General features: G+C 37.4%; 1 protein-coding gene across 6 annotated transcripts in view; it reads left to right on the plus strand.

The window, feature by feature from the left end:
- The window catches only part of LOC136678120 (membrane-associated phosphatidylinositol transfer protein 2-like), a 91,006-nt gene that overhangs the window by 6,027 nt on the left and 65,721 nt on the right, over positions 1-19,258 (plus strand). For all 6 annotated transcript variants that reach the window (XM_066655987.1, XM_066655982.1, XM_066655983.1 and 3 more), the window contains exon 2: positions 18,172-18,219. The gene's annotated coding sequence lies outside the window, so the exon portion shown is untranslated. The remainder of the gene's footprint in view (positions 1-18,171; positions 18,220-19,258) is intronic.

The following is a 19,258-nucleotide window of genomic DNA, read 5'->3' on the forward strand; positions in this document are numbered from 1 at the left end:
GTTGAAGTCCCGTTGTGTTCCCTAGAGGTTCATTCTCTTCATCAGAGGGAGAGGAGAACATTTTGTAAAATTTAATTATGGAACTGTGTAAAATAAAACAACACATGTCCTGGAGATAAAATGGGGTCTTATTAAATCAGCACAATTTTAAAATCTACAAAAAAATTAATTAAAGGAACTGAAATGTACCACCAGAGTGACGATTTTTCTGACAGGATGGAGTGACTTGTTGTAATTTACATCAAATATATTGGCCTTTTTCTTTTCTCTCTACCTGTGTAAATTGTAAAATCTCTTCAGAGGAGTATTATTAAGTTCGATTTAAAAGGGGAAAAAGAATCTATTTTAATTAATAAATTAATATTTAGGCCACAAGTTCTTCTTTAACATAATGCACTGCCTTAAACTTACATTTTAATCTTGCCAGCAGGCAACTGATTTTAATTTACAGAAAATAAGCATTATTAAAAAAGGTAATTGCACTGCCTGACAACATTTCAATAAGGTGGTTTGACCTATTATATTTATGGCAGTTACTGCAGTTATTGGTATCTAGTCAGATATTCAGCTTCCTGTCTTCAGCAGTAGCTCTCTGTCCTCTTTCTGATGTCATCAGGTAAAAAATAAAAATAGAAAAAAAAGAAAGAAAAGCATTCATTACATCTTCAACCAATGCCAATAGGAAAAGTTTTCCTTGTCTTTTAAACTGGAAATTCTTGTTCAAAAGACTGCTGAGGCACTGCTGTAGGTGAAGGCAGACATAGCGATGGTTAACGCGGATATGATAGATCTATTGTCCCACCCACTAAATCAGTATTTACAACAAAAACGTTTTGTTGTATAGTTGTATACTATGCTAAAGATTAGGACTGAAGTACACTGGTATAAGTATACTGGTGTATATATATTTTTTTAGAAATTAGGCCTGCCGTTACCATTAAATTTTACCTGACAAGTAACTGTCAACCAAATAATTATGCTTAAATATTTAATTGTAAATGTTAATTTCCACTATTTTAGTAGGTTTGTAAGTTTAAGTAGCCTTTAAGTATATTGTAATCACACACACACACACACACACACACACATACAGACTGTAATATAATGAATATCAGTTTATTGAACTGTAAACTTACCGTGTTTCCCCGATAGTAAGACGTACCCCGAAAGTAAGACATAGTAAACTGTACGTTGGAAAAATATAAGCCATAGTACCGGTACCTTTTGCTGCATTAACTGCGGGATGCGGACGGATCTGGAGCGGAATGAGCGGAACTATTCGTTCTTACCGTTTTTCATTGTTTTACATGTTGTACATGGAAATACCGTCATGATACGGTTGTAACAAGACATTTTTGGCACTTGCTTTTATAAAACTGTTTTATGGTGAATACCATACTGTTCAGGTTGTTAATAAATGTTAATTTTATGGTTAAAACAAAAATCGACATTTTTTTACCAATATAAGACATACCCCGAAAGTAAGACATAGTGGGACTTTTGGGGGTAAAAAGAATGTATGACACTGTCTTACTTTCGGGGAAACACGGTAGATAACATTTTATTAAACCCAATGTGACATTACTGTTCCAGCATACAAATACAAAGCAATAAAAAAGCTTCTATTTAATAAAGACATGTCTGTAAGCTTGAAAATAACTGTGGCACATTTACAAATTATACTGTCATTTTAAAAAAAATTACTATGACTTATAGGAAATATCAGACTCCGAATTTGACTATGCTTATTGACTACGTTTGTGGATAAAAGCAAAAATACCTTTAATTTTATACCTTCCTGTAAACATAAATATATACTTTCCTTAAAGGTGACCAAGTAAACAAACTCTTCCATTTCTCAGATATGACACTTCACATCTTATTTTTCTTTTGAGATATTGTGAAATGAGAAGTATCTGCTTTTTTGTATGCGATTAGACAGGCTGTTCAGGTTTTCTTTCAGTTTCTATGTTAGAGCAAATAAACACAGCCCCTACAAGAATAGCCACTTCTTCCAGCATGCGTAACCTAATCTAATTGCATCCAAACAATTTTGTGATTTAATCTGCAAATAATTAATATGTTTAAACTAACATCCAGGCCTGTTTTCATAACCAGGGTGATCAGTTAGATCTGGATTTAAATTTGAATTCTGAATAAATTGCCAGACTGTCATTTGGTTGCGGTTATGTCATGTACAAGCACAGGATTTGTCTAAAACGTAGTCTAACTTTATCACAAATTAGTCCAGTTAGATGTCCTAGATTCTTGTCCTAAATTGCTTTTCTGTTCCACATTTGTATAGTGCTTAACTGGTAGAAATTAGACTAACTGCTGCACTATATGAGGTGGCATGGGATATTACATTAAGGAAAGATTACAAAATTCTATTATTGACTTATAAAGCTCTACATGGGGTTGCTCCTGAATACCTGCAAGATCTTATTTCCTATTATGAGCCATCACGATTACTCAGATCACAGAGTACTGGCTTTTTAATAGTTCCCAGAATTCAGAAGGTTTCAGCTGGGGGGAGGTGCATTTTCTTATAAAGACCTCAAAACCTGGAATGGTCTTCCAGAAAATGTCCGGGACTCAGACACAGTCAGAATCTTCAAATCTGGGCAGAAAACTCATTTGTTCACTTTAGCTTTTGGTAGTTAATTTTCCCCCTTAGATAAAGGCAGTAGATCCAGGGGGTCCATGGACACAGGGGATTATAGTAAACTGAGATGTTGGTGCTGTCGTCCCGCAGCTAGAAGGTTTGTCGATGTTAAAGCAGAGGGATGCCAATGTTTCAGGATGCTCCCATGTTTGTGTATCCTTCTGGTTCTCACCTTTTAGATAAAGCTTTTATAAAATTGTGAATAACATTGAGACGAGGTAGGCTCCTGTTATCAGGGAAAATCTATTTAGCAATATTTGAGTGTTTGTTGCAAATTTTTGGCCTTTGAGGTTTTTAAGACACTTTTTTTCATAATTCAGAAAAACTCGGTGGGTGAAAAATCCATTACTGTGTGTGCTGAGTTCTTTCTGTTTGGGGAAAATAGAAATCTGCAATTCAGCGTCCATATTAATAAAGTGGACTTTAAAACTATTGTAAAGTGTATCCCTCTATTTTGTTGCAGTAACTGTCCTCAGAGCATTTCTTTAAACTTTCTCTCTCTCTCTCTGAAGATGACATTTGCCACTTTTATTTGTAGCACACACATTGCCTATATTGCTGTAAATGAAAAAAAAGCCTTTTGATGTGTCTATAAAGTGTGTAATAAATATACCCATCAGCCTTAGTGTTGTCGCGATACCAAAATTATGACTTTTAATACAATACCTGCCTGAATATCTTTATACCGATACTGAAATGATACCATCGCAAAAACCTAAAACATCAGGAAGAATAATGTACTTCCAAGTACAAGACGTTTTGCCATTTTAGGGTCCAATTGCTCGTTTGGTCCTATGTCATACATTCATAAGCCATGTTTACTGTTTGAATAAAGCTCAATCAATTATGTGATCTCAGTTTTTATTCAGTCCACATAGGATTCAAAACATACAGTCTTTAGATCACACTCTTAAAGTGGGGTGTAAGAAAGAGGGGAAGAAGGAGGAAAACAGAAACCTGGTGAACAGCTAGGGTTAGGGTACAAGCAACTCTAATAAAACTAGGGCTAGACAATATAGCCCAAATTAAATCACAATTATAGGTCTTAATTTCAGTCAAAATTATATGATTTCAATATTTTTATGAACAAACAAGAAACCTGACAAGAAACACAAACCCCTTGGCTTTAAAATTGAGTGCAGTGAACTGACAGCAGTTCCCTGTAATGAATGTCAGTCAGTAACAGATGATTTAAATAATGTATAATAAAAGGTTAAAACAAGTATTTAAAAATCATATAATTGTTATATGAAACATATTGAGTTATTTTCAGTGCTAAATAACACCTACTAGAGCTATAGATTTGTTTGTGTGTGCGTGTGGGTGTGTATGCATGTTTTAGATGCTCACAAGACATTTTCTGCAAGTCCAAGTCAATTCTCAAGTTTTTGAGCTCAAGTCTAAGTCACAAGCCTTTGAGGGTCAAGTCTCTCATCATGAGTCCAAGTCAAGCCAAAGTCTGTTATGGTTGAAAAGCCTGAATGGCATCTGTTCTTGCCCATATCACTGCATTGCTATTTCTTATGAGTTTAAATCCTGTACTGTACTCCCATTATGACCAAACACTTCAGTTTTAGAACTGATCAGGTGTATGATCACTTTTAAAAGTGTATTCGAGTGTATAAACCCACAGAAAGTTACAGTTGTGTTATGCAATATTTGAGCTAATTGAGCTTTTTTGCACTACATGGTGTTGTATGTGCTTAGCATCAGTTATGGCTAATTATTACCTGCCTGAGTAGCCCAGGCATTTCATGCATAACAATTTCAGTGTTTAAAGAAAAAAAAATCTGTTTTAAGAAAAGGTCTGCACAGGACTGATTTTACACTGATTAATATAGAAGATTATTGCATATAGCATGGTGACTCATGTGGCACACTTACCGCTGCTGCTGCCTCTCCTGTGCCTCATGCTCCAGATCCGAGTCACGGAACTGTTGAATAAGCAAGGAGAGCCTGTTATCAAACTCTCATGTGGGGAATTAGCAGTGGCTATATATATATATATATATATATATATATATATATATATATATAAAAATATATATATATATATATCACATTCTAAATAAATAACAAGCATTGATGTATTAATTTATTCATTCATTCATTGTCTGTAACCACTTACCCAGTTCATAGTCAAGGTGGGTCTGGAGCCTACCCGGAATCACTGGCCACAATGCGGGAACTAGTGTTGCACCGATACGGATACCGTATGGTACTTTAAACACAGTATCGGTATCGGCTACAGAGATTTAATTCAGTTTAAAGTTGTAGTGTGAAATACCCAGTCTGTTAATAATTTGCCACATGTTTTTGTTGATTTTCAAGGAGACTGTAAAAATATCTTACACAATACACGGCATAACACACTACACATGCAACTTGCGTTTCCTTAGAGACACAGATAAATAAGGATGTATGACTTGCTGAAGTTTTTGTTTGTGCTGCTATTTGTGTAGATCCACAAAGAAAAAAAAAACATGTATAAATGTCTTTGGGTCGTGGATGGGAAAACATAGTCAGCGCGGTCTCTACACACTGCAGTGGAAGCTGGACATTAGTAAAATAGAACATACTTGTGGCTACGTTCCACCTTAAATGGGTCAGAAACAGCACTGTAGCACTCACCAGTGTTTCGAAATTTAATTGTGGAATGGAAAATCTGAATTCAGTTGGAATAATGGCTGTAACAGAGTGTTGTGTGGCACAACATGTTCTCCTACAGGCAATACTTGTTATTTGGGGACATGTGCAACCAGCACTATGTAATATATTGTAGTTTTACTGTTTAATCTGTCCTCCACTGCATGCGCCTGTGTTTACTTTCTGTTCTCTGTTGTCATTGGCTCTTGAAGGGTCTTTTTCAGCGTAGAGTTGGTGGAGAGTTTACACTACATGAATACGTCCAAATTCAGTTTGGTAAAATCAAACGTTTGATATGCTGCGACTGGTCTGAAACATGATTTCGAGGGAAAAAAATATTTAAAATCGGGCTAAAAGTCGTGTAATGTAACCCCAGCTTAAGGCATGCCAAAGAACACTGACTTCATTCAAGCAACGACAAAGAAAGAAAGTGCATTTCACAGTCATGACAAATATTCTCATAACAGTGTAAAAAGCTGTTCAGTCAGGCTAGACTATGTCTTCTTATGTGTACTTGTTGCTGCATTTTGGAAATACTGATTTTTTTATTATTATTATTATTATTATTTTTCATGGCATTTTTCTTGTGCAGTTATTAAAGTAGTAAATGATGTTCATTCAAGCTTATTATATCTTATTTGCAATACAGAACACTATAAGGCATCATATAGGCATTTGATATAGGATTTATAGGCATCTGTCTCGTATTTAAGATAGAGGTTTTTTTATTTTTTTTTTTGGAAGGTCGCTTTCTGGACTTTAACACGGTACTTGGGCTGGGCGATATGATAAAAAAAAAAACATATCTTGATATGTCTAGTGTTTATTTTTAAAACCAAAAAGAATATGCTGCATTATCAAACTGTATGTCTAAGAAATAGTGATGTCCCAATCAAGTTTTTTTTGTCCCCAATCCCAATTCAAGTCTATAAATAATGAGTATCTGCTGATACCGAATCCCTATCTGATACATAGATTTTCCTAGATAGTGCAGTTACACAGTTCACACTTAAAATAAACTCAGTCCAGTGTATCTGCCTGACACACAATATCTTGCATTAAGAAACATACTGCCTACATCCAAACTGCTGCTTATTTATTTTTTATAACAAATTAAACTAATGATATCTTCACAGACAGTTCATATAAATGATTTAATATTATATTTAATCTTGTATGAAATTATCTAATGTGATTTTTATGTATAAAGATTTACTTTGATTCTAAAAGTCAGTCAATTTTATTATCATCATAGTTGTGTTGTTGGAAAAATGAAATGTAGTTTCTTCGAGACACAGTGCAAAAATAAGATTTCTAATTTAGTTGTTTTTAAACACTGACCTGTTTCTCTGTGTTGCCATAAAACCAACAAACCCCTGTAAGTGGGACTGTGACTCCATTGGCTGCAGCACTAAATGATGGGCAACTAAGTCTCGCTGCTGATTGGCTAAATAAAAGTGACGACCAATGAGAAGTGCATTCTCTGTTTAGGAGCCACGGTCTTAACAGCGCTCCTTTTTGGCCTGAAAGCTTCACCACTGGTTTCACTTTTGTCCATTGCTGATTTACTCACAGTTATCAGAGAGGTAGACCTGAGTGTGCACGATAAATGTGCTGAGAACTGCTCTAGCAGCATACATGAACAAGCAGAACAGCATGGTGTGTGTATCTGTTTGTGAGTGTGAATGTGTGTGCATGTGTAGGTGGGTGCGTGCACGAGAAAGAAAAACAGAGCTGAACAGGATGTTTGTGCACTGTTTTAAATGTACTCAGATGGAAATCTGCGTATCCTCAGCACACTCAAAATAATGACTATGGTCATTTTCAAAATTGTGTATTAAAAAATGTGTGTGTGAATTTGTTTATTATTTATATATATATATATATATATATATATATATACACACACACACACACTCTATCGAATGTATAAATATTTGCAATATAGCCCCCAGCTCAAGTCACATTTATGTATTTGTGTCAGAACTCACACTTATTTTACAATATATGATATGGCAAAAGTCTTATCGAATTAAAAAACATACTGGTATTATTGTGAACAATATTATATGGCCCTCCCCTATACTGCACTCTTCCATCTTGCGCAACGCTAGGCTACGACTTTGGGGCAGGCCAAAGTTTCCACAGGATGGGGCTAACAAGCACGTGCAACCATCCCAGCTACGAAAACAAGAGGCTGAATACATCACAAGACCGAAGGTGACCTCATTCTCTGCTCAGGTTGCCTTTACTCCACTATGCCTTTGAATTGAAATTAGTCGTTTGCTGCTATATTAAGGCGTAAATGTCAGATATTTCACCTTTTCAATATTTTTGACTGATGCCTGAGTTATTATTTTAATCGTACTTTTGAGAAAAAATTTGGTTAACTTTTTTATTTCTCTAAATGCATGCCGTGATAATAGATGGAGTATATTGCAGGGTATTGCAAAGCACGTTAGTACATTGAGAAGACATATTGTTTTAGATCTGCCACTATTTTACAATTAGCAATATTACATATACAACAGAAAACATTCATATAATTTCCCTTGTCTATGATTTCCTATCATTCCCGTTAGAAGAGAGAGATCTTCTAGTATATTTTTGTACAGTGCACCATTTCAATTCAAACCCATTTTCAACGGCTTTGTTTGGACTACTGAATTATGTAGATGTGCAAATTCTGAAAAGCACGTTTCTTCTACCCCACATTCTGCAATTATCTGTTAATAATAGGACTGTTTCATGTTGAGTAAAATAATGTGCAGCATTCTAGTGGTTTTCTTCTCACCCCGGTTTCTCTTCCACTGACCACTGAAGCCTGACTCCTCTAAATCTATAAATAGCTCCTCTTCTTCTCTTCTTTCTTTCCCTTGCTTTCTCTGATATGTTTCCAAAGGATGTGGAGTAACAAGAAGTCACTCTTTCCTTTTCTCTCTCTCTCTCTGATAAAGAATTATTATATGATATATTATAATTATTTTGTGTGTGTGTATGTTTTATTTATATATATATATATATATATATATATATATATATAGTTCACTAACATTACTCAATGACTATGGGTTTAAAACCAACCACAAAATGTTTAAAATTAAATCATGCAGCCGTGGTTCTATATGGATAGTGTAATGCACTGGCTGGTTGAAACTGCCAAGTTACCTCCCTACTTATTGTCCACTACAAAGGGAGTATGCAGAATTTTGAACTAGATTTCAGCTCGACCAAGCACACCGGGTTTAGTGTTAGTGAGCTGAGGCTGATCCAGCCGTGCTGTTATTTCATGATAGCACGTTCCCTCGTGTTCTACTGCTTAAATACACACTTTACTGCAGTCTCTTTGTTGTTTGGATGACACGTTAAGGCAGCACACACAATCATGGATATGGTTTTACTGTTAAAAATGAATTAGATGTTTGCTTTTGATATTTTCGACTATTTATATTTTGGGCCTATATTATTGCTTGCAACTGCAGTTGAAAATTGTAAGTACATATGTTACTATATTATGTTTAAATAAATATTTGCATAGTTTCTAAATACAAGAAGAAATAACTGTGAGAAGTTTTAATTGCTTGACTTTTTACAATTCATAATACAGAAATCATTTTAAAATTTTTATTTTTTTAAAAAATCCACTGAATTTATATAAAATATTCATTGTGATATTTCTCCTGAGAATATTAATGAACCTATATTGGGATATGAAATATATATATTTGTGGTGGTGATGTGTTGGTGTGTGGTGTGCTGACAGGAGTGGATCAGACACAGCAGTGCTGCTGGAGTTTATGCCCGTCACAGTTACTAATGTACTGAAAGTAGTCCACTAAAAACATAAAACCAACTGTGTCCCGTGTCCACTGATGGACTAAAGGACCACTGACACAAACTGTGCAGCAACAGATGAGCTAATGTCTCTAACACAGTGTTTAAAAACTCCAGCAGCACTGCTGTGTCTGAGCCACTCTGCACCAGCACAACACACACTAACACACCACCACCACGTCAGTGTCACTGCAGCGCTGAGAATGATCCACCACCACATCACACCTGCTCTGTGGGGGTCCTTTGTGGTCCTTGACCATTGAAGAATATATGCATATATAAGCATATGTGCTTTTTTCACAGATTGTAGTCTGTCTGCTCTCTGTAATTGTCTTCTCTAAAGGAATTAAGTACTTTGTATACCTTGACTATTTATGCATTATGTCTTATGTTAAGTTTATTTTTTAAAGCATGTATAAGGGTTTGGGAAAGATAAAGCAGCAACTGCTTAATTGTGCCCCCACAGATTCAGTAGGGGAAATTTAAGCAAGAGGTTTAAGGGGACAGTAAACATATAAGGAATTATGGAAGTTTTGGAGATGGAAGGAGTTAGAACCTGTGGACACTGACCCTTATTTATCATAATTCAGCAGATTTCAGTGACATACAAACTATTCATTATCTGATTAATGAAAATATTACTTTGTGGACGCCAATGAATATTTGTGCACAGGGGAGGAATCAGGTTATTTATATCAGTGTTTGTGGGGGAAAAAAAACCCAACAACAACAAAATTTAAAACAAATTTACATGTGTTCATCCCAAATGTGAGTTTGGTTATAGAGATACGCCAAGATGAAAGTGATCAAAAAAATCACCTTTCACCTTTTCAGATTTGACCATATGACCATACCACTTTGATAAATGAGTTGTACTGTGTTGTACGTACCAGTGCCTCGCACATAAATAGCTGAGAGTAGAAAGTTAGCACTTATAACTATCAAAACCTCATTCAAAACATTAATTTTAAAGTAACCCTATTTTCTACGTTTTCTGCTACACATGAGCTTAAATCTAATTTATATACTCACCATCTAAGGTTCCTTAAAGGCAAGGCAAGGCACACCATGGGGTTGCACCTGTCATTTATAAGATGCAGACAGAACTACTGGGGGGGTGTTAATGGGGCTAAGCCCTACCATTCTCTAGAAGAAAATAAGCCATCAAAATAATGCTTCATATTTGGCAGTGTAAAATCACTGTTTTAGAATTCTGTGCTCTTTTACAATAGCACCCCCCTAATACGTTGTTTGGCTATGATTGGCTAATTCACCTCATGTCAAGGCTTTAGGTTCATACAGTCTTGTCTAAGATTCATTGTCAGCCATGGTGATAGAATCACGATAATTCTCAATTTTTATGATAATTTTAACTTTTAGAATTCAGGCTGCCAACTGAAAAAACTAATATTTAATCAGTGATCAATCTACAAATAACTCCTCTCCAAAAGGTAAATAAATTGCACAACACTATAGTTAGTAAAATTTACCACACGCAACGCACCCCAATCGAATACTGTTACCAGCTTTCACTGATTTACATATATCTATTTGTTCAGTCTGTTGCAGTTAAAGGTGATGTTCATGATTTTAATCAAAAACCAGTTTTAATGTGCTTTTTGGTCAGTTCGCATGCTGGAAGCTCTTCAGGTTTTGCACCCATCCCTAACACTGTAAATGGGAAAACAAAAAAAATATACTCGCACCAACACTCTTTGTCATTTACTGAACCACGAGAAATGGTACCTGGAGGAATCATGGCAGAGAGCACTCGAGCTTTTAAAGGCATGTGAAGAGACGAGAATGTTGTGCATTTCTTCTCCATAGTTGGGTAATATTGACTTTAACTCTAATATTGAGTTAAACTCCAGCCACGTACAAACAAGTGGAATGTTTCCCCCCTCAAACATACCCGTTCTCCTTAAAAGATGCAGGGCTTCTGAATGTAAACAAAGACAGAACAACAGTTCCCCAGAATCATAGACACCGCCTTTAAAGGCAAACTTAAGCTTCTCTGTCAAATCTGTCTCATAAGCAACATGTAGGTACTGCACACCCATGTACTCTTCGCTGTACCCTATGCCGTAGACTGATGTGCATGTCCCTGATGACCCAAACTGCAACACATGGCATCGCATCAATGTCAAAAGTTGAAGGTGCAACAACACCAGGTGGAAATTTAAAAATTTCACTTGTGTAAAAATCCCTCTCGCAAGTGCAAATGTGAAAGTTGTAAGCTCAGTTAAAGGAATTTAGCCATAATTTTGAGATACTGTCCACATTAAAATATCATTTAAATATTGCGGTATACAGTATTACTATTATACCGCCCAACCCTAGTACTACAAGAGAGCCAATCAGAATAGACTGCACCATTAACAAAACAGCCAGCCTGTAAAGTTCCAAAAGTATTTAAATGATAATGGAATAATAATTTTTTTTTGTCTATAAAACCATCCAAACCTCACAACTGGACCTAGATAGCATTGATGTTGTAGCATCAAGGCTGTATCCTTTAACATAAGTACAGGGTGGTATTCTGTTGTCAAAAAAAGCCCAAAGATATTTGATTTTCATACTTTTAGATGAATTACCCACCTGTCTGCTAGATGTAGTCATGAGCATTGCCTACAGTGGTGCAGTGAGAGGAGAGCTTGTGATGTGCTGAAAAGAATGGCTGACAAAAGAACCCCACCCTCCCTCAGGCTGCCCATTTTACACCACTGTAATTTAAAAATGAGGGAAAGAGCCAAACCCCTCCTGCCATGACCGACACGCAGCCTTAAAATAGCTCACCCCTCCCTTTCCCTTTCTCTTTTACGTCATCGCATGATGCACAGTGTTACCCCTGCTGTCATTCTGTCTTTTTTTTCACTGTTCAACCTACATTTTTCTTTCTTTTTTTTCACTACATTTTATTCTAGGTGTTTATGCCATTTTTGTAGTTGCACTTTCATCAGATTTTTTTTTCTGATTTCTGAACCAAAGGTTAGCTCGTAGGTTCTCTTAGACAAGATTTGCTGGAGACCTGCTCTGTTTCTTTCTCTCTCTCTCTCTCTCTCTCTCTCACACACACACACAGACACACACACACACAAAAGCACACGCATGCGTGTGTGTGTGTGTATATATCCACTTGCCATTTAGGAGCACTTTGTTTTTCTACAATTGCAGAATGAGGGCATCTATTACTCTGCATATTTTATTCACCTCTCTTACTTTTTCTTCTACTGTTTGTGTGGTAGATCATTCTCAGCAATTCAGTGACACTGACGTGTTTGTGGGATGTTAGTGTGTGATATGTTCAGACATCAGTGTCTTAGTGCTGGTTTGAGAATAGTGAACCTGTCAAAATGCACCTATATGGTTAATGGAGCTGATAAAATGGACCGTGAGTGTGATCATTTTAATGTTACTGCTGATTGGTATATATGCACTATATGGACAAAGTCAGGTCGAAAAGAAATCAAACATGTTTTATATGCTATGACTGGTCTGAAATGCAGTTTGGAAGCAAATCCCGTGACTGCACCAGAGTCTGCAATCTAGAGCCAACTATCACACACTCGATCCGGGGTTGAAATCGGGCTAAAAGTTGTGCAGTGTTACCCTAGCTTTAAATGCACTTGAACTCTGGCCTTGTATTTAAGGCCACTGAATAGAAATTTGATACAACACACTGTAATACTGCCCTCTTTTTGGGATACCGTCCACATTTTTTAAATACTGTGGTATACATTATCACATCGTTATGCTGCACAACCCTACCCTGTAGCATTATCTCTCGTCCATTAAATTTTACAGGTGACACAGTGCATTTAGGGAGGTAATGTTCAGGTAGATTCGTCTGTTAGACTGTCAGTTAGAGAAGTGTGATTCATCATTCCAAAGAACATGTTCACACTGCTCCAGAGACCAGTGGCAGCATGCTTTACTCCACTCCATCTGACAGCTGGCATTGTGTTTGTTGATGAAAAAGTTGCATGCAGCTGCATGAAACACCTGAATTTGGTGTGTGTGTGTGTGTGAGAGAGAGAGAATATATATATATATATATAACAAATATATATATAAAAAAATTTATATAAAAGATATAACAAATGTCCTTACTGGACATGCTATGGATTAACAAGCTCTCTGATTGGTCATGACACTTTGGCCTTCACACATTTGTTGTGAACTTATTGTCACATTATCTTTCATTACTGTAAACATTTTGCCTTCAATTATACAAGCTGTAAAATTAAGCTGACACTGACATGCACTGTGCTAAATTCATATGAAATATGGAAATAATAAGGAGAAATTGAATAGTGTTCATATGGAACTGGTAATGTAAACCTGTTAGTAGAGTGTTTCTCAACCTTGATCCTCGAGACACCCTACCCTGCACATTTTAGTGGTTTCTCTGTTGTAACACACCACCTACTACTCTGAAAGAATATGTCAATGAGCTGATTAGTTGAATCAGGTGTGCTGGGAGCATGGAAACCACTAAAGGGTGCAGGGCAAGGTGTCTCCAAAATCAGGGTTGAGAAACACTGTTAGTTTTTTTTTTTGTTTTTTTTAAACACCACCTGACGTGAATATTTTCAGAATAATTACAGTTTATTCAAATTAATTTAAATTTTATTAAAAAAATATTAAAAGTAAATAAGGAGGAGGCGGCACAGTGGCGCAGCAGGTAGGTGTCGCAGTCACACAGCTCCAGGGGCCTGGAGAATGTGGGTTCGATTCCCGCTCCGGGTGACTGTCTGTGAGGAGTGTGGTGTGTTCTCCCTGTGTCTGCGTGGGTTTCCTCCGGGTGAAGGTCTGTGAGGAGTTGGTGTGTTCTCCCTGTGTCTGCGTGGGTTTCCTCCCACAGTCCAAAAACACATGTTGGTAGGTGGATTGGTGACTCAAGAGTGTCCATAGGTGTGTGTGTCTGTGTTGCCCTGTGAAGGACTGGTGCCCCCTCCAGGGTGTGTTCCCGCCTTGTGCCCAATGATTCCAGGTAGGCTCTGGACCCACCGCGACCCTGAACTGGATAAGGGTTACAGACAATGAATGAATAAGGAGGAGCTGGTGGAAGCTGTGGGGCAGGGTCACCAATCTTATCCACAAAGGGCAAGTGTGGCTGCGTTCCAACAAAGGAGAACCAAACCTGATTCTACTTGTTTAAAAAGAACACTATGTAAGATTTAGGCTTTTTGCTCCTGGGGCTCCTCCTAGTGTAATTAAAATTCATAGCACTGTACTGAAATTACATAGTGCAGTTTATGCATTGCTGAGCCCAGTAGCAATGACAGAGGCCTTATTCTTGTTATTACAGGCCAGTGGAGCAGTGCAATGATTTTGAATCTGAAATTTTAAGGTCAAAATGTTACACTGTGTTTTTAATCAAGTTGGCTTATTCTTTAAAGAAACATTATGCATCATTTTTTACTATAAAATTACAGATTCAAAATAATTGCGATGCTCCACTGACCTGTAATAGGGAGAACAGGGCATCTGTCATTGCTACTCTGGGCTCAGCACTGCAGAAACCACACTATGTGAGTTCTGGAAGAGGATAGGAAACCACCATCCTCCTGAACCCTCCCCACTGATTTCATTACAGTGCTGTAAATATGAATTACTCTAGGGGGGATCCCCAGGAGCAAAAAGCCCCAAAGCTTACCTAATGTTTCTTTGAACAGTTGGTTATTTATAGATGGTGTGCTCCTGTTTGGCTAGAATGAAAACCTATAGCCAACCCAGCCCTTTGTGGAGACTGGTGACCCCCGCTGTGGGGCATAGATATGCCTTTCTGCTTCTTTGCTTGTCCTCTTGCCACCATGGCCCTGACATGGAATAAGCAGAAAAGATGACAAATAAGACAGACACAATATTATTTTGTATTACTGACAATGTAGCAGTCTATCTGGTAAGTGCGGCTCAGGGTTATGCAGGAAAGATCCCTGAGCAAGTGGTCCACATTAGCCTCCTGGCAGCAGATGGACTCACTTGCAATCGGCATTTCAGTGCAGTGACAATACGTGCACCAGCTAGCGTTTCCCACCCTCTCCAAACCTCTGGGCATGGCTGGATGCTCTCTACACGAACCCGTGTTTGCACCGTTACCCTTTTCTTTGTTCTCAGCAGCTCCAAGGCATAAGCCATCAGGTTTCTTGGAACTTAATCACAATTCTTTCCAGACTCGTCTAAAGCCATGATATCGGCAAAACAATAAACAGGTTTCCCTCGACCGCAACTGTTCTCCTGCGTCTAGTTCCAACTAACCAACCTCATGATGTAGTCACTGACACAATGGCAATATGGCAGCGAGCCAGAGTGGCACTATCTGACAGAATCAAATTTTAATGTATTATAATTTAACATGCAATCTTTTTAAATGTAAAATATTCTCAAACACATTTAAGTATTTAATAAAGACATAAAATATAAGGTGTTTCACGTCCACTTTTAATGTAAACCAAGGAGAACATAAATAACATTGACATATTCACATCATTTTGGTCAGCTTAGGCTCCAAGACAAAAAATGAGAGGCACAAGAAAGCCACATTGCAGTACTGTCTGTCTGTGCTGTCAAAGATTTGGACCAGGTATTATCCTACTACAGGTTACAGGCAAGGATTACAAGTCCATTCACTGCCTCAAGTTTTAAAACTGCAATGTGTTGGGTCACAGTATTACCCCATGTGCTAAAAGCCCTCTCAGAGAAGGTTTTGGTTGCAGGGATGCACAAGTAGTGCCTGAGCCCAGCTGGCTCACTCTTGGGAAGATTCTCTCGTGGATCTTCCACCACTGCAAGGGGTCATTTCACTGTCTGCATCTGGAGCCGGCAAGTAATTGTCAAGCTGCTTGTCCATGGTGTCTTTATCACAGAGTTCTTTGCTTGTGGAGTATGAATTCTTAAAGAAACAGCCCAGTGACTTTCTCTATTTCTTCTGGGTAGGTAGCATTGCTGTAGCTCCTCCCTCTTCTACTCCTGCTTCCTCTCTTCTGAATGTAGTAGACGGATCACCCAAGGTTTTCACATCAACCAGGTCCTCAGTTTTTTGTTCAGCATACCTTTTCATCAAGGTATGCCATGACAGTCAAATTGATGTCCTTTTTCCAAGTATATGAGTTCCAAGTATGAAATGTCAATTGGAATGCCCCCACAAGTTAAATTTAGGCCATCATGTCTTCAAAAGCCTTCCACAGTCATATATTATCACCCACATCCGACGTAAATGTTGCGCTAGCCATTGGAAAACAATTGCTTAATTTAAAGAGGAACTGGGAGTTTTATGACTTCAGCAAACTATTAGTGATGTTTTATGCTTGTTGTGAAGCAGAGGGTCATAATGCATTAAAAATACATTAAGTTAGGGGTCACCAATCTTATCCGCAAACGGCCGGTGTGGCTGCAAGTATTCGTTCCAACCAAACAGGAGCACACCCTGTATAACTGTTTAGTGAAGGAGATTAGTTGATCAGACAAGTAGAATCATGTGTGCTCCTGCTTAACTGGAATGAAGACCTGCAGCCACACCGGCACTTTGTGGATAAGATTCATGACCCATGGTCTAAGATAATACTGTGGTTATCATAGTTATTAAGGATAATTTACTGACATTTTGTTTCATTTCTCTACTCGGGCAGCCATCTTGCCCATGATTCACTACGCAGTCATAGACCTTTGTTTGGAATGTGCACCAAAAAAGCTTTCCAGGGGTTTATAGCTATCTCCCTTGGCCCTACTCCTTTTTCCCAGAAAGAATTGCGACACCCTGCCCCTAGGAAAAATGGAGGTGAAGGGCTAAGTGTTAGGGCTAAGAGGTGAAATGGGATTTATTCTTGTTCTACTCTAACACCCTTCCAATCATTCTTTGATGTGAACCCCACTTGGTGGACGACTCTTTCAACATGTTTTGTTGGGGGTAGGTGAAACTCTTCCAGGATGAAGTGAAGGCAGCCACAACTTCTTTCAACTCACACCCACATTGCTTTGTCGTATCCTGCTCTCTCTGAGGATGAAAATGTTATACTTACCCATAGCTGAGGGAAGAGACGCTCAAGGCACTGCAGCTGTGTCCAGTTGCTTACTGACATGGCCTTCACTATATTCGTCGCAATGTCTGATGTGATGGAGACTTGTTTGTTTTCACACAGTCCCCAGGATGCAAGTGCTTCTGTCAGTCCTAAGGCGATTACGTTGCCCGTATGGTCTTCAGGAATGTAGGCTGTTTTAAGACATTTTCTTTTCTACATAATCTTGGTCAGTGAATTGGGCAGTGAGGCTTATATATGGATAATATGTGCGACTTGACCACAAACACAATACACTCTGTCTAGGGAAGTGTCAGTTACTTTAATCACACCACTCAGATCTCACTTTTTTTTTTTTAAATGTGCTTACTAGCATCCTGTCTTTTGCGATAAAGTAGGCAACTGCATTTGTTTATCACTGTGTCTCTTCACTCTCTGGGTTTTATGTTTTTCCCTGCTACTGGAGAAAGTGGACAGTTGGGTCGGTTGTTGCTGTTGGGCAGGCATCTGCACTGGTTGTTTCTGTAATATCTGTAATATCTTGCATGTTCTAAAATGTGCCAATGATTTCAATAGTTAAAAAAATAGTGGCCTTTGTAGGAATAAACATTTGACAGTTGTAGTGCATGCAGCTCTGCTTCTTGTCAGACTTTAGACAATATATCTTGACCCATATACGAAATCTACTGTTCTTTTGAATCTCGGGCTGTGTCTGCTACGAAATTTCAGAACTACAAAATAGGGTACAGTTTCTGACACAGCCTGTCTGCTATTACTTTTGAGGAAATTTGCTCTGTAATTGTTATTCTTTTTTGTTTTTTAAACAGAGTTCTAAGCAGTGTTTCAATATATGGTGCTAATTAAGCTAAATTCAAAATTATGATTTGATAAGTTGTGGGAGGCCTGTCAGATGGGTATTAACACTTTGAATAGAATATTAAAAATGACTGGAGAAACAATAATATTACCATGGATTACATTAACACTCATTGTCTTTATCATTTCTAGATGCTGTAACAAGATCCAAAGATTGTGGAATTGTCCAGTCAGCACAATGTGAGTAGACAGCTTTTTTGTGAACTAACAAGGTTTGTACTGCAACCTAGGGTGATCTAGGTAAATATTAACAATGCATTTTGATTTGTTGTGTCTATTGTGTAATATATAACATATTGAAGTCACCAGTTTTTTTTTTTTTTTAAACTAAGCATGAATTTGTCCCACCGTCTACTGCACAAAATATCAGCTACGTTTTTACATGTCTGATACAGGCCAATATAGCCGTTGCATTAAATATTTTTTAAAGATGTATTGCTGATTATATCACTAGATACAAGAGATGGAAAGCTAATGCTCAAGTTTCTTCACTTACTGACATATTCAGGTTACTAAAATTACTTTTTTTTTTTTTTTTACTTGTGTTTTCAGTGATTGAAACTGTTGGAAACTTTTGTAAAATAATTTCTTAGACTTTATACTCACCGGTAGATGATATCAGCATTTATATTAAATATTATGTGATTTTTCTTTACTCAATTTTCTTTGCTTAACTGGTCGTCTGCTTGAGAAGGACATTCTGTACAAGTGTGAACCTTATTTATCTTGATCAAGGATTTTTATTTCTATTTTTACATTATCATCACTTTTCCTAACAACAAAATTGGTATAAAGAAACCCATGATATCCCAACCCTTTGAGTGTAGACATACACATACAGATATAATACAAATTATATAAAAAAGACAGACTTCCCCACAGGAAAAAAATAGGATTCTCTTGGGTGAAAGGATGTTTTAATTGTCAAATTATCAGAGCTGTTTTAATCACCATAACAATGTTATTCAAAGTATATACACCAATCAGCCAAAAATATCACCACTGAAAGCTGACATGAATAGCATGGCATATCACATTACAAGGGCAAGGAGTTGGATATATAATAGGGAACAAGTCAACAGTCAATTCTTGAAGTTGATATGTTGAAAGCAAGAGAATGGATTAAGTGCAAGGGTCTAACCAAGTTTAAAAAGCATGTGGTCATAACGCTTTGGTCAGAGTATCTCCAATACAGCAGGTGTTGAGGGGTCCCTGGGAT

Source organism: Hoplias malabaricus, chromosome Y, assembly GCF_029633855.1.
Source record: "Hoplias malabaricus isolate fHopMal1 chromosome Y, fHopMal1.hap1, whole genome shotgun sequence".
Classification (NCBI taxonomy): Eukaryota; Metazoa; Chordata; class Actinopteri; order Characiformes; family Erythrinidae; genus Hoplias; species Hoplias malabaricus.